This window comes from Solanum pennellii, chromosome 5, assembly GCF_001406875.1.
Source record: "Solanum pennellii chromosome 5, SPENNV200".
NCBI classification, from domain to species: Eukaryota; Viridiplantae; Streptophyta; class Magnoliopsida; order Solanales; family Solanaceae; genus Solanum; species Solanum pennellii.
The window spans coordinates 68,547,004-68,570,497 of NC_028641.1; the positions used below are offsets into that span (position 1 = coordinate 68,547,004).

Consider the following 23,494-nt stretch of genomic DNA (forward strand, 5'->3'; position numbering starts at 1 on the left):
AGGTAGTTAAGTGTGGATGCCACTCACGACTCATTTTGGGTCGTGACAAACTTGGTATCAGAGTGTTAGGTTCGTTGATTTCATCACACAAGGACAAGTCTAGTAGAGTCTTGCGAAACGGTAAAGGGACGCCTTTACTTTTCTTCGAGAAGCTATAGGACTTTTGGAAAGCTCATTACTTTCTTTCTTTCGTGCTACTACTTGAATCCAATTGGTATCTAGGTGATACAAATTGGTATCTGAACTTCTTCACTGTATTTCAAATATGGGTACTACTAGAGTATTTGAAGTTGAAATAGCAACAACAGAAAGAAAAAAAATATGTCCTTAGAGATAGATATATTTTCTCGATCGCAAAATGTGGTGGTAGTCTCATGTCGAGTGTCGGTTAATAAAGACGCTACTATGACTTCATAGAGTGAGGTTATATTAGAGAAACTCATTGATGCTATCTTCTTATGGTGATATATGGTCTGGATTTGAAGGCGGTATCCTAAAGGTTTGGCCATGGGAAGCAGTGCAGAAGTCTCTCTCTCTATCATCAGATGAAACACATATTGCTTCTTTACTTGTGGAAAGGTCACTTGTTAACCTTAGAAGCCAAGTTACAGTTAATGGTGCATGTAGCATCTCATCTTCTGATGTGAAATGTTTGCTCTCTGATCATGTAAGAGCAAAAGTCTGGGCATCGGGATCTTTATCCTTCTCGTTATGTTCGAAAACTGCAGGGATGCACGAACCAGGGAACTCCTGAAAGTGTATAATGTAGATGGTCAGATTGAAAATGGGGTTGATATGTCATCTATGCCAGACCAAGCTGTGGAAGATGAGAGTAATGTCAAGTCTGTCACCAAATCTAAAAAAAAGAAAAGTCACAAGGAGGTAACTTTTTCCAGCGTTCATGCAATGCTATAATGGGAGCTGCCGGTGCTGTACATCGAGTTACAACACAGGGGTCAGGAGCATCTTCAGAAGATAGTAAGAAAACAGAATTCCTTGTGCTTTCATCTGATGGAATGATTTGGAGTGGATGTTCAAATGGCTTACTTGTGCAGTGGGATGGGAATGGAAACCGTCTGCAAGATTTCCATCACCATCCTTGTGCTGTTCTATGCTTATGTGCTCATGGTTCTCGAATATGGGTTGGCTATATAAGTGGAATGGTACATGTCCTGGATCTTGAAGGGAACTTGGTAGCTAATTGGGTTGCTCATACCGATCCTGTAATAAAAATGGCAATTGGGGGTGATTATGTTTTTAGCTTGGCTAATCACGGAGGTATACGTGGATGGACCCTCGCCAATCAAATATTGCAATCAGAAAGAGCACAGAAAAGACATTTATACACCAGACAAGAGAATTTTAAGATTCTGGTTGGCACGTGGAATGTTGCTGAAGGAAAAACCTCACAGGAAGCACTTGCAACTTGGCTGAATTCTGTCATTTTGGATGTTGAAATTGTAGTAATTGGGTTGAAAGAAGTAGAAATGGGAGCCGGTTTTCTTGCAATGTCTGCAGCAAGAAATTGTAAGCTATCAAAGTACACCCCTTATATCTCGTAAACAAAATGAACCTTGCACCTAACTCAGATTAAAAAAAGAAGAAGAAGAAGAAGAAGAAGAACAAACTAGCTCATGAAGTGATGATTCTCCAACACCATTAATATAAGAAAACTACAGCACATTACCTTGACGATGTGGAAAATTCTATCCCCTGCATGCCAGGGCTAGAAATTGGAGCGTTGGCAATATAACATCAGAGTCCAATATAACTAAGAGTTGAGATGAGTTTAGCTCTAATACTATAAGTAAAAGATTTTTTCTCTCTAACACTTTAGATTCTTAGATGAGATGGTCCCACACTTCAACGGGATATCTTGATGATTGAGGGATACTTATATTTGGACCCATGGGGATCGTGACACCTTATGCTATCTTGATCTTGTCTACTGTGTGCTGTAGGTAGGACTAGAAGGAACATCCAGTGGACAATGGTGGCTGGATGCAATAGGGAAGACTTTGGATGAAGGATCAAGTTTTGAAAAGGTAGGATCAAGGCAACTAGCTGGCTTGCTTATTGCTATCTGGGTGAGAAAAACCCTTCGAGTACATGTGGGGGACCTTGACGTTGCAGCAGTTGCATGTGGTTTAGGACATGCCATTGGTAATAAGGCAAGTTTTCTTACTGTTAAGAGATATGACAAACAATGATCTTGTCATTAGAATTCATCAAGCTATTAAGTGTTCAAATTGGATAAAGGATTTGTTTTCATTCAAGTTGAGGTAATTTAGATGATTGAGATGATGAAACAATATATAAAGGGCTTCAACTTCTAATCTAAATTATTGTCATTTTCTTTGAAAAGGGAATGAACTGCCACAATTTCAAGGTTGTACTAATTAGATTTATATTTTTATTTTCTATGAGTTTTGATATGACTGTGAGGTGTGAACTAGTTTAGTAGAGAATTACTAGGAATTTTTCATCGACTTTTATGAAGATTGAATTTTGATTTGGGTAACAAACAGTGAGGTATGAAAAATTTAGAATTTTACGTGGGGTTAGATTGTTAAATTGAGATAGATGAGTTAAGAATGATGAACGAGGTGAGATATAATTCTACATGGTTATTAGAAATTTAGAGTTGAATTAATACTACTCTATTGATGGGACTCATAGAAAGTTATGATGTGATACATAGATATTTGATGGTGAATAGAGGTTATGAGCTTATAGTATACACAATATTTTGAGTGATAAAAAATTTTCCTAAGCGTTGGCATGAGGTATGCGATGACTTAAAATGGTATCTAAAGCATGATATGTGGATGTGGTGTGGAGTTGACTTTGAGTGTGATTTAATAGTTTTATCTCGATGAAGAGGTACTATCAAGTTTGAAATTGGTGCTATTACCTTGTTGAGACACATATTTTTCATCAAATGCTTAAATAGAAAGCGAGATAGACATATTTGAACATGTATTTTATAAGAATACTTTGATACTGATGATGGGTTGGGATGATTGATGTGGTTATGATGTTTTGTGAGTATTAAAGTTTTGACTTTAGTGGATGTGTGGTTCGATAAATCAAGTGCGTGCACAATTATAAAAGGGACTAAATTGGTGATTGTGGATATCTAGAAAATCAAAAAGACAGAGTTAGTTGAATGAAAATGTTTGATATGGACACTATGGAAGGAGTATTTAGAGTTATTCCCCCTTGGTTATTTTCTATAAGACATATTTAGTGTTGTCTTGTTGTAGTTGAAGTATTTGAGTGGTTCTACATGTATCACATTGCTTATGAGAATTTATAGGAGAGCTACCATGAAAATTTATTGTTTTTCGATAGACTTAAGATTTATCTCATCATTGGTATTATATTTTGGCTATGTGTGATGGAATGCGAGGACCATTGTAGTTTTGTCATTCTTAAGGTTTGTTATAATAGCTACTAATATAGCATTTTGACAATGTTGTAAGAGGTTATGTACGCTTCGGTGTATCGCTCGATGGATGATTACTTTATTATTTTCTTCTTTTGTTTGGATAAGTTTGGTTCTCCCTTGATGAGTACCTGATGTCTAAAGATTAAATTCTTATAACTTAAGCTCCTGAAAAGTTTATGTTGTGAGATGAAAATATCAATAAAATCTATGATGGTGTGTGCACTATGAGTGTGTGGAAGTTGTTTCAAGTTCACACTGATTATATCCCGTATTGGTTTTGAGATTTTATCATGGCTATGTGAGAAAAGATTCCACCAAATGGTCGTGCCAGGGTCCTTGAGAAAATGTTGAGGATGCGAATGCGAATGCGATTAACTTGGTGATTATTGAAAATAGTTTTGTTATTAATCGAGTTTACATGCAATGATAGTTATCATTCAAGTATTGAGATGACCCCATTGGAGACATTGTATGAGATGATGTGTAAGTCTCCAATTGATTGGTTTGATACTTTTGATATGAGACTTTGGGAACTAATGTTTTTGAAAGAATCGTTGAGACAAATATCCTTCCTACTCTCGCCTTTCCTTTGATCGTTCGAGGACGAACGATGGGTAAATTGGTATCTATTGTAACGACCATTTTCGATCGTTTTGATCACTAGAACTTTTTATGTTAGAAAATACCTTCCGATAGATTTAAGTGGGTTTTTGAACTACTCATAATTATAATTATGAAATTAGTGGGGTAGTTTTGAATAATTTATTTAGTTGGTGGTTAAGAAAAGTAACATTAGAAGTAAGGTGGATCACTTTTGTTATTTTTATAATTGGTTATTTATAATAATTAGGGCAAAGATATAGTTTGCAAAACAAAGAAGAAGAAAAAAATAAATGGGAGAGAAGAACAACGAAAAGGAGGCACAATGTAAAGGGACGACGTAATTGTCGAGGTAAAACACATATGTATATGTAAATTTGATGAATAATGTAGATATAGAATTTATTATTATTATATTTTATATGGGCAGATTGTGTTGCATATAGTTGCAGTGCATATAAGATTGTTTCTTTTGTTATACTGGAGAAAGAGTAGTGGATATATATATATATGTGTATATATATTTGAATAGGTGGAAATCATATTATTGTTTTAATATTATTTGAGTTGGATAAGAAGTAAAAGTCAATATTGTTGAGGTTGCATGTTGTTACTGCAATGTGTATTTGTCTTGTGAAATTGTGGAATGGATAATTGTTAGGTAATTAGTGGTCATTAATTATTCAATAATTAGGAGTTATGATTTGAAAATCATAAGATCCTTTAGAATTAAAATGGTAGCCATCAATTTCATTTATCATGTGTTTGCTGCCACTGGTTACCGTGGCTTAAAACTTGAATAATTAATATTTTTCTATCATATTATAAATTAAATTTTAACATATTGTGATAGGTAATTAAATATAAAGTGTAGTATATTATATGAATTACATTAAAGTTATGCTAATGGAAGGAATTAAGGTTTACTTAGGGAGTTTTTGGGTCTAGGCTAGACGTAGAATAATATGGATGGTTATAGGCTTGTTAACTTACAAATTATGTATACATATATATTTGATAGATTGAAAGGTTCAAAGCATTGAGGAAAGGAAAAGCATTGGAGAAGTAGTTACTTGACTTCAATTCTTCGGTGGAGGTAGGTTATGGTTTATGCTATTTGATAGTAAACACTTAATAGTGAATGATATGCATTGAATGATATTGTGAAGTTTTCTATGTACTTGATTGTGTGATTGTGTGGCTTGGTCGTGTGTTTTGTAATTTTCTGAAATCCCGAGACCGTGGAATGTATAATCTTAAACCATCTCTATCAAAGTGATGCCTTGAATAAAGAAAGCTCGATGAAATATTATTAACGAATGGAGAAGTGGTGATACTAAATGATAAACTAATGATATTATTGGATCGGAGTGTCACTTTCCGACACGGTATTCTTGGATCGGAGTGTCACGTTTCGACACGGTATTCTTGGATAGGAGTGTCACGTTCCGACACGGTATTCTTGGATCGGAGTGTCACGTTCCGACACTGTATTCTTGGATCAGAGTGTCACGTTCCGACACGATAATATTAAAGGAAAAATAGAATTATACTCAATCTCAATGAACTCAACTCCCAAGATGGTTTGGTTTGGAGGCATGAGTCCTCATGTGTGATCTTGATACCNTAATAGGTGCTTACTTTATTTTTATTGACACTTGTTCATGTTGTTTGTTGCTTATCACATGTTAAGTGCTATAGTTGAGTTCATACTATTATTCTTTGTATATTAGTTACTATTTTGGGTTGACCGATGATACTTACTCAGTACATGTTGCCTCGTACTGAGCCCTACTTGTTTTCTTCTTTGTTTTCCTTTTATGAAATGCAGCGAGTGTACCTATGACTTCTGATTTTCCCTCAGTTCTAGCCAGCCTTCCACATATCAAGTTCCATGGTGAGCTATCCGTTCAAGCTCGTGTTGGATTCTCTTGGTCATGACATGATTAACTATACTTTCGGACACATACCATTTATTCTTTTATTTTGGTGTCTTTGATACTCTTAGACTTAGTAGTTAGAGATTAGATGTCCTTGTTGTGATGACTTTCAGGTTTTGGGAAACGATAGTTAATAAATTTTGGAGCTTCCGCAATATTTTGTTATTCACAATTGAATTATTGGTACATGTTGGAATTTGAATTTCTTGGTTCGTCCACCTAAGTAGTTAAGTGTGGATACCACTCACGACTCATTTTGGGTCGTGACACTAATACATCAATCAGCTAACTAACTCAACTAATCACATGCAATGCACATTTCAACATCTCTTATTTTACACTAAAGAATGAAAGAAAAATGAATTAAGAATAATAAACTCAAATAATAATAATAGAAGAAGTAAAAAAATGAGTTTTGTGATATAAAAAAATGCATAATTTTTTAAATATTAAAAATCAATTTTGTCATTTAGGGGTATACGTGAGTCATTGTAATGGTAAGGGGTATATGTAAGTCAATTTTGTAACAGTGGGGCATAAGTGAACCACTTTTGTAACGAGTGATATGTCAGCTCTAACTGACAAAATTGAAGGGTATATTGGTAGGGTTTTGCCCTTATTTTCTTGTCATATTTTGAGTTTTATTTTTTTTCTTATAAGAAATTCAAAGTACTACCATAAATACTTGAACTTTTTTTGGTAAGAAAAATATAATTCTCTTTCATATTTAATTATCTTTCTTAAAAGAAAATGTTGAAAATCTATAAATTGAAGATTTCTTTCTCTTCTTATATCAACAACACAACAACATTCACAATGTTATCATTCAAGAAGTTTTGTTTATGGGAAAATTTTTACTCCCTCAATTCCATATTAGTTGAACTTTTAAGGTGTTTCACATCCTTTAAGAAAAGTAAATTGAGACATAAATTGAACATAAGTTTTCCATTTTTATCCTTATTAATTATTGTCAAATTTATTGAAGTCATCACATTGAAAATCGAAATGAAGGATAAAATTGGAATAATATTTTAAAAATAGTCTTAAAAATTGAACAATTAAATTAATTTGAAAAATGAAAAATGCCTAAAAAAAATTCAATTACTATGGAATGGAGGGAGTAATAAGTATCTATTTTGTCAAAACACAAAAGTTCTCAGGATTGAATATCAATAATAATTTTATTATTGAACAATTATAATTATCAAATTAGCTAAAAACTTTCCAGTCATTTGAATGCAATCTCTTTCAATTCATGTAAATATAGTCATTTTAAAACAGCGATTATCAGTTTCTCTTAGTTATATTTTTAAAAAATACTTAATTAAATTTATCGTGTTTTGCCTGTTTTGTCCCTTTCTAATTTTAATTTTAAAATATAATTATGATGACAAAATAATATCTATAATTTCGAAACAAGATAGAAATCATAATAAATATTATAACTTGAATAGGTTGATGATCGTTCTGAAAAAGTACAATTTTCAATTTTTTTTTTGTCAATTTTTGATGTTCTAAATAAAATATATCTATGGTTTTGCTTATACCTTGAGATAAGTAATTATATAAAAAAATATTTTAATCATGACCAATTTATTAATTATTACATGACCAATTCATCTAATCATTGTATATGCTAAAGTTAATTAGATAGTATTTTGATTGAGTTAGTTTGATTCTATTTATAAAAAAATATCGAACAACAAACTTATTTTTAGTGTTAACAACTCTAAAAGTGTTTAAATTATTTTAACGTAAAATGTGTTTATATGTATTTGAGAATTGGGTATTTTTTAGTGGAAATTTAAAAAATCCTACTGAAATAGATGGTGATTTTACTCTCTTGATGAAGGAGTCGTGTTTAATACATTCTTCTGTTCATAGTTACGTTGTAGCAACTGTTGAATATTTTTGGGTGTGGAGACCATGGGTACACTATTGATTTCTCATAACTTGAATTTTATTACATCAAAGTAAAGACCCGCTTCGATCTTACAATTTTTACATGCAACTCTCTCTTATTTCTTACTCACTTGTTGTTTGCTCTCTTGCTTACTTTTTTGGTTGCTTTCTTTCTTGCTTTCTTAGTTGGTTACTACTCAAGTGGACCACCTCTATTAATAGGTGGTGATGGAAGAATCTAGATAGATACATATTACTCTCTTCTAATATATTCCTAAGAATTTTTTTCTAGAACATTTCTAGACTATTCTATCTAGAATACTTATTCTAGAGATCTTCCTTCAATTCTCTACAATTCCGGAATATTCTAGATTTTTCTTGACTTATAATCTTAAGTAATAATTAAGTTGGTGATAAATTCTTAAGAACAACAAGTAAGGGAGTGGACTCGTCAATTGGTAAAGAGCATGTGGAGATTTATTGTGATCGCAATAAAGACAATTGAAGTGTCTGATGTTCTAATAAAAGTTTGTATCCAAACATAACTCACTCCCTTCAATTGGTATTTGTAGTATAAAATAGTAATTGAACCTCCAAACATGCGATTATTTGCTGATCAAGACTGAAGACTGAGCTTTTATACATAAAATCGACGGTAGCAGCAATAGTAATAACAATGGCGTGATAGTTAGTTAATAGAGAATGAGAATAGAAAATTCATTTAATTTACTTAGGTGAAATACTTTAATCGCTAAATAGTTATTGTTATAATAACCTGTATTTATAAGGTTAACCAATAAACAGAAACAAAAATAAGATGAAGCAGAAAATACATAAAATACAAGAAGTAATCCGAGTCCACAGAAATTACTGTGTGTCCTTAAGAAATTTAATTCCCTCACTGTATCCAAGGTTATGGATTGATTTCTCCCAAGATAAAACGGATTAAAACTGTTAAAGAAATAGCGTTACCTCAAATTTCTTTAACTTCAGCAAATTTCAGAACAACAACAAGTCACACAGACTCAGTCGATCGACACTTTGATTTATTTGAGAGAAAAATATATGCAGAGAAGGAAAATTTCAGCGTTTGAAAAATTGAAAATTGACTTCCTTTTATAGCCATTTTCAGCAGGAAACGTGCCTGTTCAGACCAGAAAGTTGTGTCTTTTGGAAAAAATAACAACTTTTCGAAAAAATGTGTCTGTTAGGAAAATAACGGCTTTTCGGAAAGTAACGACTTTTCGAAAAGAGTAACAACTTTTCGAAATGTTACCGTTACCCTCAAATTTATAAGAGATAATATTAACAGGATTTATTTGATTTAAAAAAAACTGATTAAATAAATTTTGTCCAAAAATTTTATCAATCACATCCAAATCCGAAGCCGAGCGACGACGGCGCGAGGGGGCATCTTCTTCTTAGCTCTTTAAGAAGTAATGGAAGTGTTTTCTTATATAAGGACAACAATTTCCCTTTCTTTTGCCGATATGGGAGAAATGACTTTTCATTTGCACTTTGCAAATGACTTCAGTTTCCCTCCAAATTAGTTGCCTCACTTTTCATATTCTCTCTTTTCTTTTCCCATTCACACTTGCTAAACCCAACAGTTATGACTGCCACTAGAGGCGAAGACAGTACAACAAATGGGATCTGTCAACATATGGTGTTGAAACACCACCAAGCCATTCATGAGGTCATGTACGAAAATGAAAAGCTACGCGAGATACTGGTGAAAAACTTAAAAGTCTCGCCCAGTAAACTCCAAACCAGTGGAAGTAAGTTTCCAAATACTGAATGTTTCGAGTGCTCTAAAAAACAAAGGAGAAGACAATGAATGAATACAATATCCTTCTCTTTTTACATTTTTCTATTAGATGAATATCTTACATATTTGTCCTTGGTGGAAAAAAAAAGCATTTATCAGTAAAATTAAATGAGAGTGATGTTAGATAGTAACTTGTTACAACGAAAATAGTAAAATGAGAATGTTCATTCAGCAAGCAGTAAGTCTAGTCATTATATGTTCAAATACTCAAAACCTATATATGACTCCTAATTAAGCTCTTTCTTCTATTATAGGGATTGGATTCTGTAAAGCAAGTTTGTTGAATTCCTTCTCAACACTTCTGTTATCTCTTCCGACCAATTATTGAGGTGGTCAATGATTAAGATTCCACACTAACTCATGCAACATTTCTGGAATAATTCACAATTTTTTTTACCTGTGTTCCCAAGCTACCCGCGAAAGACTTAGGAAGCATTGAACAACATATTTTAGGTGTTGTGAAAAGGGGATTTGATAAGTAAATGATTGTACCAGTCGACACAAGATTCGTATCACTGACAGAAAATCATTGTGGCGACAACAACAATATCTTAGCCCTTCCTCTTGCATTAAGATCTACATAAGTACAAGTGTTGCAGCCTGCACGCACATAACACGAATGATTATATTGGAATTTCACTATCATAGAATTAAGATGAAAATGAAGGTAGGCTAAACCTTCTTTACAGGTTTATCACCATCACGAATGCGGTTCACACAGGAAGAAAATAGGTGTGTGTCTAGAAATAAAAGAAGAATTTCATGCCCATGTAACTCATCAAACTGCACAATAAAGTGAACTCAGAACATCATATTACGATAATAGCTGCAGTAGTAAAATAGTTATAGTATCACCTTTGTAAGGGATGCTATATTTTTCTTCTCCTGATTTGATGAAATTTCTATAAGTAGGGATTCTCCTAACCTAGAAAAAGATTGATGAGTTTTCTTTTCATACTTGCCCATCCAAGTATTGAGAGAGTGCAGATGTGAACTTCAGATCACTGTAGAAGACCATAACTATCTTGTGGATTCACTTGAAGGTCTGTCTAACTTGGGGGTTCACTTGAAGGTATCAAGTAAGCAGGAAAGATCATGATATATATGCTTCCGCTGTGCATATATTTTCCAACAAGGCCGTGATTTTACTCCCTTGAGCATAGAGTTTTTCACCAAAGTATATCATCTTCGTTATTTTTTAGGTATCTATGTTTGTTCTTTCACTTTATATTCTTAGTCATATATAAAATCTAGTGATGGGCCATGTTTCCACTATTGCGGTAACTTGTACCAATCTTCAATACATTTTTTTCATGGTTGTAGAAACAAGTAAAGTACCCGGTCCCTGTTATTATCGTGGACTCATACAACATTTTAATTGGTATCAAATTAGAGGTTAACACCTATAAAGGATCTTTTCAAAGGTCCAATACTCAATAACTAGACCACCTATATATGTTCAATGGACAACACTAATGGTGGTGGAAGAAAAGGATGCATAACTTCATATCAGGTGTTGACACCCAATTTTGACCCTCCCCGATAAATTAATCAACAAATTTCTTAATTCAAAACGACCTAAAATAATTAGATTTCATAAAGTTCAAAATAATTTTCAAATTACTTTTAATGGATCTCTTCGCTTTTCATAATATATATGGTTTACATAATTATGTATATAGTTATAATATCGTGATTATTCAAAAATTGTCTCAAAAGGTTTTTATGTATTTTTTTATTTTTATTTTTTTTACTAATTAGTTTAATTATTTCATAACTAAGTCGATTATTTTATTTCGTTAAAATTAAGAAATCTATGAAATTGATTTATATTAATTTATATTTAATTCACCTCATCTTATACCAATTTTAATTCATTTTTGGCAAGAATTTCAGGCCTTGTTCCACTTTTAAGCAAGCCCAGTCAAATTCCATCAACTGGCAACAATTTGCATTCAAATTTTCTCACCCCAAGGCCCAATTTCGTAACCCCCAAACCCGACCCAACACCCAATTAATATTATTCCATCAACAAAGAGACCCCATACTGAACAGTAGCGTGACCATCTCAGCCCTACGCACCTATCTTTTCTTCACGCGAAAAAGCTCCCTTCATCTCCATCCTCTGCCAGCTTTACTCGTACAACCCGCATATTTGTCCTTGCCGTTGTGGGATCTCTCCACGTCGCGCAAGGACGTTTGGGATCGATCCCAAACATCCATCCCTTTTCCTCTTGCTGAATGGATCCACAAGTGCATGGAAATGGTGTTTGTCCAAAAGTGGCGAGGGAATTCAAATTTTGAGTTTTTTGGATAGGTTTTGAACCCGATTCCAATCCGGTTTTCCCGCCCTATTGAAATCCTAATTCTCCCTTTATATATTCCCTTCATCTCACTGTTGATGGGGGGGATTTTTCTTTTTCGAAGTTAGGAGCTTTAGTTGTGATTTTGAGCAAAGATATTAAGGAAATATATACAGTAATGCAACTCTAAGAATACATTCAGGAAAAGGGGGTGTGTGTGTGTGTGTGTGGCTTTTCACTTGGCAAATTTCTAAAGAGAAAGGCATCGAGAACAAACCACGTAGAAATACTAAGGTATAATTCAGGGGAACAGAGAAGGAGTTTTTCTCCTTCTTCTCTATAAAGCGTTTCAGGTCGGTAAAGTTTTACCAAACATCTCGGCTGCTGCTTGAATTCGATCCTTGACGTGGAAGTTCATCTGTCATTCCTGCTCGTTTGGTTCTAACTCGCTGCCCGGAGAAAGGTAACTACACCTCTTTCGTGATGTATCTTTTTCTTCTTGTTTCCTTGTCTCAAAATGATACTCAGGTGTTGAAGCTTTTCTTTGTGGCTGTCGGATGTCATGTAGCTTGGGGTATGGATGTCATCGGTCCGATAGAGCCCGCCGCTTCTAATGGGCATAGATTCATTTTGGTTGCCATTGATTATTTCACCAAGTGGGTGGAAGCAACTTTTTACAAGTAGGTAACCAAGAAAGTGGTGGCTGATTTTGTTCGCAACAATCTGATATGCAGATTTGGACTGCCAGAATCCATCATTACTGATAATGGTGCAAATTTCAACAGTCACCTGATGAGAGATATTTGTGAACAGTTTAAGATCACTCATCGGAATTCAACTCTTATCGTTCCAAAATGAATGGAGCCGTAGAGGCCGCCAATAAGAATATCAAAAAGATTTTAAGGAAAATGATTGACAAGCATCGAGGTTGGCATGAGATGTTACCATATGATTTATTGGGGTACCGCACGACTGTCAGAGCATCAATTGGAGCCACTCCATATTTGCTGGTGTATGGGACGGAAGTAGTCATACCTGCTGAAGTCGAAATACCGTCTTTGAGAATCATCCAAGAAGATGAGTTAGGTAATGCTGAATGGGTCAGCAAGCGGATTGATCAACTAACTTTGATTGATGAGAAGAGAATGGTTTCCGTCTGCCATGGACAGTTGTATAGACAAGGAATGACTCATGCCTTTCATAAGAGAGTAAGAGCCAGAAATTTTGAAGTTGGTCAGTTGGTTCTTAAGCGTATTTTTCCTCATCAAGAGGAGTACAAAGGAAAGTTCGCACCAAACTGGCAAGGACCTTAAATAGTTCGGAAAATATTATCTGGAGGTGCTTTGGTCCTGTCGGAGATGGATGGCACCGTATGGCCTAAACCTATCAACTCAGACGCTGTCAAGAGATACTACGTGTGTAGCTGCCGGTTCGCATTTCTGTTATTTACTTGTAATCATTCCGTTTGCTTGTATTCGTTTTGCTTAAATTTTTATCCCTTTGTAATGAACTACTTCTGACCTGAATTCTCAAGAATGAGATACATAGGCGGCCTATGTCGGCTTCGGTCACCCCATTTACCCCTTTTGATATTTCCTTGTATTTGAACTACGTTCGACCTGAATTCTCAAGAATGAGATACGTAGGCGGCCTATGTCGGCCTCGGTCGGATTCTTGTAAATTTCTTACTTTGTCAACCTTTAAGAGTGGGAACTACGTTTGACTTGGTTCCTACCTCAACGTGATACGTAGACGCCACAAGGGTTCGGTCATATCTCCGGTAAGATTTCTATTCCTCTTTACAATAAAAACTGGGACAGAATCTTTAAGAGGGACTCAAAGATTCTAAAAAAAAAATAAATTCTTCCTCTGCGAGTCAATTCAGAAGATTTTTTTAAATTTGCAACAACTGGGACAGAATATTTGAGTAGATCTCAAAAATTCCGTAATCTACTCAGTTATAGTGAAAAGATAAGCAAGACAGTTAACTGGGACAGAAATTTTGAGGATGGCCTCAAAATTTCAGCATAGATCTACAAGTCTGGAGTGACTCTGGAAATCCCCAGCGAATAATCAGATAAACCTCCAAGCATCGGACTCAAAGAAGTACGTTAAGCCTGATATGACATGACTTGGCAGTGACCTTTCTCAGATGCTTTTTCTTAAAAATTTATTTTCTTAAAGATTTCCCTTTGTGTTTCATTTGTTTTGGCATAAAATATTTTGTCTTATCTATCAAGAGTCGGGAGATCGGGAAATCATCCGGAGATAGCAAGACAAGGAGCAAAAATCTGAAGAAATCGACACAGATCAGTTCATTTAAAAAAAAAAAACTAACTAACAATTTTTCTGTGGACGCAGGTTTATAGTTTTGCTCTGAAATCAACAAATTCTTCTGATGGATGAATATAGAGAAGTTCAAAGAGGAGAAAACTATCCCAAAATCAATAGTTTTCCTAGAAGCAAGAAGCATTTTATATCTCTTATGTCAAAGACTTAGGAATATGAATTGTTTATTTCAATCAATTTCCAACAACATGAAATTTATAAAAGACGTCCAGCTAGATTCGAAGGAGAATCAAGCGGAAATCTCAAGGAAGAGTTTATGGTTTCCATAAAGGACGTCATTTGAATCATAATGTCGGAAGTCGTTTACCGTTATCATCGTTGGAGGCGATATGACATTCATGCATCGCGATAGACCATGCATCGCGAGTCAATATTCATGCATCGCGGAAGACCATGCGTCGCGAGTCAATATTCATGCATCGCGGAAGACCATGCATCGCGAGTCAATAATCATGCATCGCGATTCAATAATCATGCATCGCGGAAGATCATGCATCACAATCAATATTCATGCATTGCAAAAGACCATGCATCGCGGAAGATCACCCATCGTGAGTTAATATCTAAGCATCGCGAGAAGATTTCATACTTCGCAAAATTTATGTATTGCGAGAAGATTTCATACCTCGCAAAATATATGCATCACGAGAAGATTTCATGCCTCGTTGAAATTTATGCTTCGGGGGAAGATTTCATACCTCGCAGAAGTTTATGCATCATGAGAGAATTCCATGCCTCGTTGAAATTTATGCATCGCGAGAAGATTTCATACTTCGCAAAATTTATGTATCGTGAGAAGATTTCATACCTCGCAAAATTTATGCATCATGAGAAGATTCCATGCCTCGTCGAAATTTATGCTTCGTGGGAAGATTTCATACCTCGCAAAAATTTATGCATCACGAGAAGTTTTCATGCCTCGTTGAAATTTACGTATCACGGGAAGGTATTCATGCCCCGCTAAAAAGCATGCATTACTAAAAAAGGAAAGGATGCACCCCAAGAGAAATATTTATCCATCGGCATCAACGACATTCTTTTATTTTGATAAAAGTAAACATCAAGAAGAGCATCGAAGACGACATCAAGAGAAATACTAGCACTGCATCAACTTTCCTTTATATTAACATCAAATGTAGAATACATTGGAGATTATATTGCAAACACAAGACATAAGCTTTATTTGCTTTACGTCAAACCAATCGAGTTGACGTCAAATATCGAGGAGAACGATTTACTGTCAACATGGTAAAAGACACTGTCTCCCATTTAAATCGCATTTTTATGCTGACAAGTTTTATCTCAGTCTTTGTCGAGGGCATCCGAAAGGATGAATTCTCCAAAACATACCACAGGTTCGGACGACATCAACAAGGATGCAGCACAACGTGGAACTTTTTCTTAGCAGCGAACTGGGACACAGTCCAAAGAGGAATGTCAAACTCTTAGGACGCGAGCAGAGGAGCGACTTCCACCACAATCAAACCACACCCCTATCAAAAGGCATGTGGGTTTTCCTTTGAGTTTCGTCATTTTCCAATCTAAGTGACAGTGCGCCAAGAGTTCGAAAATTATGTCCGTGTAAGTTCTTACCTATGGATATGAGCGCACCATATTAATGTCTAAGAGGTTACAAGCCTCCTTTCATACTCGACTTGATTTGTCACTTGTCCGAAATCAAGGTTATCTAACATAATGGATTTCTTTATCAACCGATTGAGTCGAACTACAAACAGCCTGATTCCTAAGGTTTAAGTATATGTAGGCGGGTTCAGTGTTGAAAACTCGGCTATATTCCAATATTCTCTCTCGAATTTTATTTTTGAGCATTTCAGTACCTTCATAATTCGATACGAGGTGGATTTTGATTTCTTTCAAGATCGTGTGTTAAATCAAGTGTATCGAACTACAAATGGTCTGAATTCTCATATAACCTGAGATATGTAGGAAACCCATTTCCAGGGTTCGACCATAATTCCAAAGTCTTACCAAATCCCATTTCCTAAAGATAATTATGTGGTAGGTCAAAATCGGTTTGGTCAATTTCATTGTCCTCGAATTTCTTGCATCAATTCAGGTGAAATGAGGGACAGTTGTTGACACCCAATTTTGACCCTCCCCGATAAATTAATCAACAAATTTCTTAATTCAAAACGACCTAAAATAATTAGATTTCATAAAGTTCAAAATAATTTTCAAATTACTTTTAATGGATCTCTTCGCTTTTCATAATATATATGGTTTACATAATTATGTATATAGTTATAATATCGTGATTATTCAAAAATTGTCTCAAAAGGTTTTTATGTATTTTTTTATTTTTATTTTTTTTACTAATTAGTTTAATTATTTCATAACTAAGTCGATTATTTTATTTCGTTAAAATTAAGAAATCTATGAAATTGATTTATATTAATTTATATTTAATTCACCTCATCTTATACCAATTTTAATTCATTTTTGGCAAGAATTTCAGGCCTTGTTCCACTTTTAAGCAAGCCCAGTCAAATTCCATCAACTGGCAACAATTTGCATTCAAATTTTCTCACCCCAAGGCCCAATTTCGTAACCCCCAAACCCGACCCAACACCCAATTAATATTATTCCATCAACAAAGAGACCCCATACTGAACAGTAGCGCGTGACCATCTCAACCCTACGCACCTATCTTCTTCTTCACGCGAAAAAGCTCCCTTCATCTCCATCCTCTACCAGCTTTACTTGTACAACCTGCATATTTGTCCTTTCCGTTGTGGGATCACTCCACGTCGCGCAAGGACGTTTGGGTTCGATCCCAAACGGCCGTCCCTTTTCATCTTGCGGAATGGATCCAAAAGTGGAGGGAAAGGATGTTTGTCCAAAAGTGGCGAGGGAATTCAAATTTTGAGTTTTTTGGATAGGTTTTGAACCCGATTCCAATCCGGTTTTTCCGCCCTGGTGAAACCCTAATTCTCCCTTTATATAATCCCTTCATCTCACTGTTGATGGGGGGGATTTTTCTTTTTCGAAGTTAGGAGCTTTAGTTGTGGTTTTGAGCAAAGATATTAAGGAAATATATACAGTAATACAACTCTAAGAATACATTCAGGAAAAGGGGGGTTGTGGCTTTTCACTTGGCAAATTTCTAAAGAGAAAGGCATCGAGTAGTAAAAAAACAGGGACTGACCACGTAGAAATACTAAGGTATAATTAAGGGGAACGGAGAAAAGTTTCTCCTTCTTCTCTATATAGCGTTTCAGGTCGGTAAATTTTTACCAAGCATCTCAACTGCTGCTCGAATTCGATCCTTGACGTGGAAGTTCATCTGTCATTCCTGCTCGTTTGGTCCTAACTCGCTTCCCGGAGAAAGGTAACTACGCCTCCTTCGTGATGTTTCTTTTTCTCCTTGTTTCCTTGTCTCAAAATGATACTCAGGTGTTGAAGCTTTTCTTTGTGGCTGTTGGATGTCATGTATTGTCGACTAGATATAATTTTATACGATATGAATGTCCCTGTGTCGTTTTCATTAAGTCAGCATGCTGCTGATATAACTTTAGTCATTCAGAGCATGTTCGATTTAATCTCCCCCATTCACCCATTTCTTTTGGTTTTTCCGCTGTCTCGCTGCCTAGTATAGTTGACTCAAAACTTTTTTTTTGTGTTGTTTATGCTTAAAACATCTTTGATTAATAGTTCGTTCTTCGCTAGATTCGAATTTTAAAAAGTGTGCCTTTGTTGTTCTTTATTTCAGCTTAGTCGGTAATCGCTAAGGAGGTTTGAACAGTGTTGGTTTGTCGTTACATGTTCATATTTTTGGTATTTTGATGCTTAAAGGGCTAAATGGTTTCCAACCATAACTGTAAGTTTGTGTAAATTTAGTTTGACCAAGATTTGTTCTTCAACCTCAAGCTGAGCCTGTTTGGAGTCTTGTTTCAATCCTGTTTCACCCACGGTTTAGCCGAAAATTGCTCATTATTTGTAGTCAGTCCCCTGAAGAATGTGAAGTGCTTTCGAATATGGCTGTTTATTTCTCGATCCCGCCTCATTTTGTGTGATGTCACTGCCTAACTGTGGTCTTCTCTTTGTGTTCTATAGTTTTCCATGCATATTTGTGTTCATTTGCAGCATGTTTAGCTTGAGAAATAGGCTCGATCCCTGCCAGTGTCTTTCTTTTGCTTTAAGGAATAGGTTTAGGGCCCGTTTGGATGGGCTTAGTAAAAACAGCTTTAAAAAAATACTTTTGAAAGTGCTGAAACTTATTTTTAAAATAAGCAGTTATGCGTTTGGTAAAAGTGGTGAAGTTAAAAAAAAAGTTGTTGATGTGTGTGGCAAATAAGTGCTGATAAACAACTTTTTAAATCAAAATGTCTGAAATACCCTTAAAAGTTGTTAACATAATAAAAGTTAATTAATTTATATTTTACAGCCATAAATAATTATATTTTGCTATCATCCACATATTTCTTTCTCATCACAAATTATTTATAAGAGGGATATAAACTTATTATAGATTTTAAAGATATATAATTTGAATAGATCAAAGAACGATTTAAGATTTATTTTAGTTTCATCCATAGGTAATAATAATTGTCTATCATTCACATATTTCTTTATTATCACAAATTATTTATAAGAGGAATATAAATTTTTATTTAAGTTATATGTGCAACTAGATCTACTCAATCGAGAGAAAAGGAAGAAAGCTCATAAAAAAATAATCGAAAAAACTTACTTCAAGGTTTATCTTCACTTCAAATTGGAAGAACAGGAAGAAGTTCAGCAGCTATGCCAAACGTGAAAAGAAAAAAATGGAAGAAAGAGATGTTAGGGTTATGTGGGTAATTTGGAGATTGTATAAAAATATTAAGGGCAAAAAGGTAAAAATGTGGTCAACTTAAAACAGCTTATAAGCTAAAAAAAAGAAGCACCCCTACCCCAGCTTTTAACTTTTGGCTTAAAAAAAAGTTTTTTTTTAAACTTAAAATAAGCTATTTTGAGTATTGCCAAACACCTAAATAAGTCAAAAACCAGCTTTTAAGTCAGTTTGACCAGCTTTTAAGCTGAGCCGAACAGGCTCTTACTATAGCTTTCAAATTTCCTTTTGACATCAACACCATTAAATGCCATTCATATAATTAAGTTCAATCATTGCATGTATTGCAGTGAAGTATTTCTTTTTCTTCATCATCTTTTGGCTTTCCATGTGGTTGTTGATCATTTTTATTAGGATATGATTTACCTTTTGCGATCTTGTTAATTTGCTCTTATTTTTTTGTTCAAGTATTCATGCATATTACTTTTGGGTGGGAAAAATAGTGATTGTTAACTAGTATTATTCGTTAAGCTTTCTTGTTTTTTGCCTATCTTAAGAGCTATTTGTCGTTTAGTTTTAATAGTTGAAGTTGGCTGCATCTTTCTTTCAAGTTTTTTTTTCTCAAATAGTTCTTGTATGAGTTAAGATATTCCCCATTCATCCTATTCAATACGGATACTAATTCTCTCCTTTTGTCATTTTGTTGTATGAACCCCTCCGAGTCCATAATGGATTCATCTCGTTGCATCCCAAATTCGAGCCATAAAGGCTCGAGTCTCTCCCGTCTTTAAGTCAGTCGGACTGCTGGTTTACGGAGCACAAGAACCACAGCAGGGGCTGTAAAATTTATTTACAGGTTTTGAGGAGGTTGTATATCAATTGTGTACGTACTATATACACTATAATACATTATAAAGCATGGTACACAGGTCCAAATAAATACAGGTGCTTGAGAAGGTGAATCGGGATATATACGCCGAATATACAGCTTGATATACAATGAAAAGGGCCGAATGCAACCCTATATACAGTGGTATACGCAACACGTATACACAATTTTTTTTTCTGAAGGGAAAATGAGGGCAAAGCCCACAGAAATTTGCAGGAAGCCCAATTTTCTTTGGGTCATTTTGAAATGGGGCAGGCCCCAGATCCAGTACTTGGGCTTGGCCCAAGTTCAAATATTTATTCTCCCTATTATTAACTATTTGTTATTATCGTTATATTGACTAACCTTTCGGTTGAGTTTTATTAATTTCCTAAGGACAATCATTTCTTGCTATATTTATATAGTCATCAATATTTTTTTTTGATTTATTATTATTATTATTATTATTTTTGATTTAGTTTGTTTTATTAATTGTTATCAACACTTAGGTTTATTCCATTAAGATAATCCCCTCTAGATACTTTCCCTTAGAAATAATATAAAAAAATAAAATAAAATAAAATATATGCATATACAGGAGAATTCTCTCATTATTTAGTTAAATTTGGAAAAATCATTTTAAAAGGTCATTTAGTCAAATCGCCGGTCAACCGCGAGTTAGCGGGCATTCCGAGGGTCTGACACCTTCTCGGAATGCACATTGAACTTCCAACACTTTTTCAACTGATTTTTATCTGTTTAAATCTTTTGAAAAACAATTTTAAGTTTTCTTGGTTTTACTAAAAATCAAGTGGCAACACTGTCAATTCGGAAAATTAATTTCTCTTAAATCATAAGATTAATTGATTTTTCGAAACTTAGTAATTTTTTAGTATTATATATACCTTATATATTTTTAAGTAAAACATCGGGAATTGATTAATGAGAAGAGTTTCAAGGCTTAGAAGTTGTTAGTGTATTATTACTATGGCTGAACAATGATAACTTAAAATATACCCATGAAATTGATGAATCAACAACGATATAGATGAATCATGTACGAAATATTACAAAATCAATTGCGAAATTGATGAATCAACCACCAAACTGATGTTTGTTTGCGCTAATATCAATTTAGGAACCTTAATATATAAATATTTATCAACTGAAAATTAAGAATGCTGTATCAAATATGAAAAAGGTAAAAGTTCTCCATCAATTTTTTTCATCTTTGAAGCCGAGAAATTCATTGCCATATTGCTCTTATATTAACGGATTTGAGCCATTTTAATATAAAAATAATATTGAATATATTGTTGCCAACAAAAAAAAATTAGTTTATATATATATAACTATATTGACTTATCTGTATATACGATGATATTATAATACAATCTTCTCACAAGTCGTTATCAAACATTAACAATATATTGGTTGGGAAAATGCACAAGTACCCCCTAGACTATGATCGAAATTCCAGAAACTCACCTTAACTATTCTAAGGTCCTATTACTCCCTGAACTTATTTTTTGTAATTTTGTGCACCTTTTTGGCTTACGTGGCATCCAAATATCTCCCACGCGCCTCAATTGCATGGAGTCACAGAGTGTGCCAGTAAGACAAAAGGTGTATAAAAATAAGTTCGGGGGGTGGGGGGGAGGGGTGGGTGGGTTAATAGGACCTTAGTTTAGTTAAGGCGTGTCTCGATATTAGTTCAAAGTTAAAAAAAATTGGCATGATACATATATTTGACCCTAAACTTGACTTCAAATTTTGACTTTGACCTCCAACTTTCATAATGCACAAACAGACACTTTAACCATCCAGCTTTTAAATAAATAAACACATGAGTCCTACATGACAAAATACACTTAGGACACCACGTATGACAAACAATGACATGTAAGACATGTGTGTCTATTTGTTCAACTTTATACAAGTTTAAGTGTCTACTTGTGCACACCCAAAGTTGAAGGGCATAATTGTGATTCGAAGCCAAGTTAAAGGGTATATTTATGTATTATGCCAAAGAATTATAAAATTTAACAGTAACTCGACTGGTAAATGTGAATTTGATACTAATTTCATAATTGGTAAAAGAATTATATCTAAGGGGGTGTTGGGTATGAATGAAAATAATCTTGAAAAAAATAAAATAAACGATAGTCCAAAAGACTGATAAATTGTTGAAACATGAACATAGCTACTCAGAATTTGTTTATGTAGTATTACTGAGGAATAAGTACAGAAATCTCATCTTTTAGTTTACTTATTACCATTATCCCTTATAAGTTTTACAAATCTCCAAAATCCCTTATTTATTTTTCTCTTTAAGTAAAAAATGTCATAAATGTATCCAGCCCTCCATTAATGTATCCGACCCTCTTTTTACTGTATCAGCGCTTTGATATTTTGGACATTAATGTATTCGGATCCTACATTAATGTATCCGACCCTCTTTTTTAATGTATTTGACCCTCTTTTTAAATGTATTTGACCCTCTTTTTAATGTATCAACACTTTGATTTTTTAGTCATTAATGTATCCGACCCTCTCTTTAATGTATCAGCGTGCTTATATTATTGTATCTGTTTGAGGGATTTCTGTATTATTAATGTTTAAGAGATAGATTGTAATTTTGCATTAAAAGTATGTGATTTCTGTAATTTTCCCTTACTACTTAATACGTAATTATGCCCTTTAACTTTGCATTATTTTATATTTTATCCTTCAACTCTGAGTATGCACAAATAGACACTTAAACATGTATAAAATTGAACAAATAGACAATACACATGTCCTATATGGCCTCCTACATGACAATTTGCACCCTACGTGGTGTCCTATGTGTATTATGTCACATAAACTAATGTGTCTACTCATTGAACTTTATACACGTTTAAGTGTCTATTTGTGCACATACAAAGTTGGAGGGCATATATGTGAAATGAGACCATTTTAAAAGACATATATATGAAATTATGGTAAAGATATCACATTCTAATAGTATTGTGGAAAAATTTAATATGAACCACAACAAAATATATATTCAAGTTTCAGATTATGTTAACTATTCAGATCATTGACTTTATATATATATAAAGTCTGTGTTTTGGTGATTTGACCGCTCTGGAGTTGAGAATTTTTGATAGGATTGATTTGGTCAACATGTTAAGTTCCGAGCGTCATATGAGAATTTCATTAATTTCATCTAACGTCGAGTTTGAGCTACTAGAGTGATTGGTAAGGTTTTTGAGGCCTAAGATTAAGAGTTTGGTGTTTAGGTGAGTAGTTGAGCTTCAGGCCTAAAGATAGGGTCAAGAGGATATTTCAGTTATAATGACATTTTTTCAGAAATTCGACAATTCCATTGAGTCTGGAATATTGGATTTAGTGGGGGTAGCATATTTGGTTTATTTTTATCGAGTCTCGAATGAATTTCGAGAGTTTATTCGGAGACT

The 23,494-nt window shown here is 34.2% G+C and overlaps 1 pseudogene; it reads left to right on the plus strand.

Annotated features, from left to right (window-relative positions):
- Positions 1–265: 265 nt before the first annotated feature.
- On the plus strand, positions 266–2,210 carry LOC107019673 (annotated as a pseudogene).
- The last annotated feature ends 21,284 nt before the right edge of the window (positions 2,211–23,494 follow it).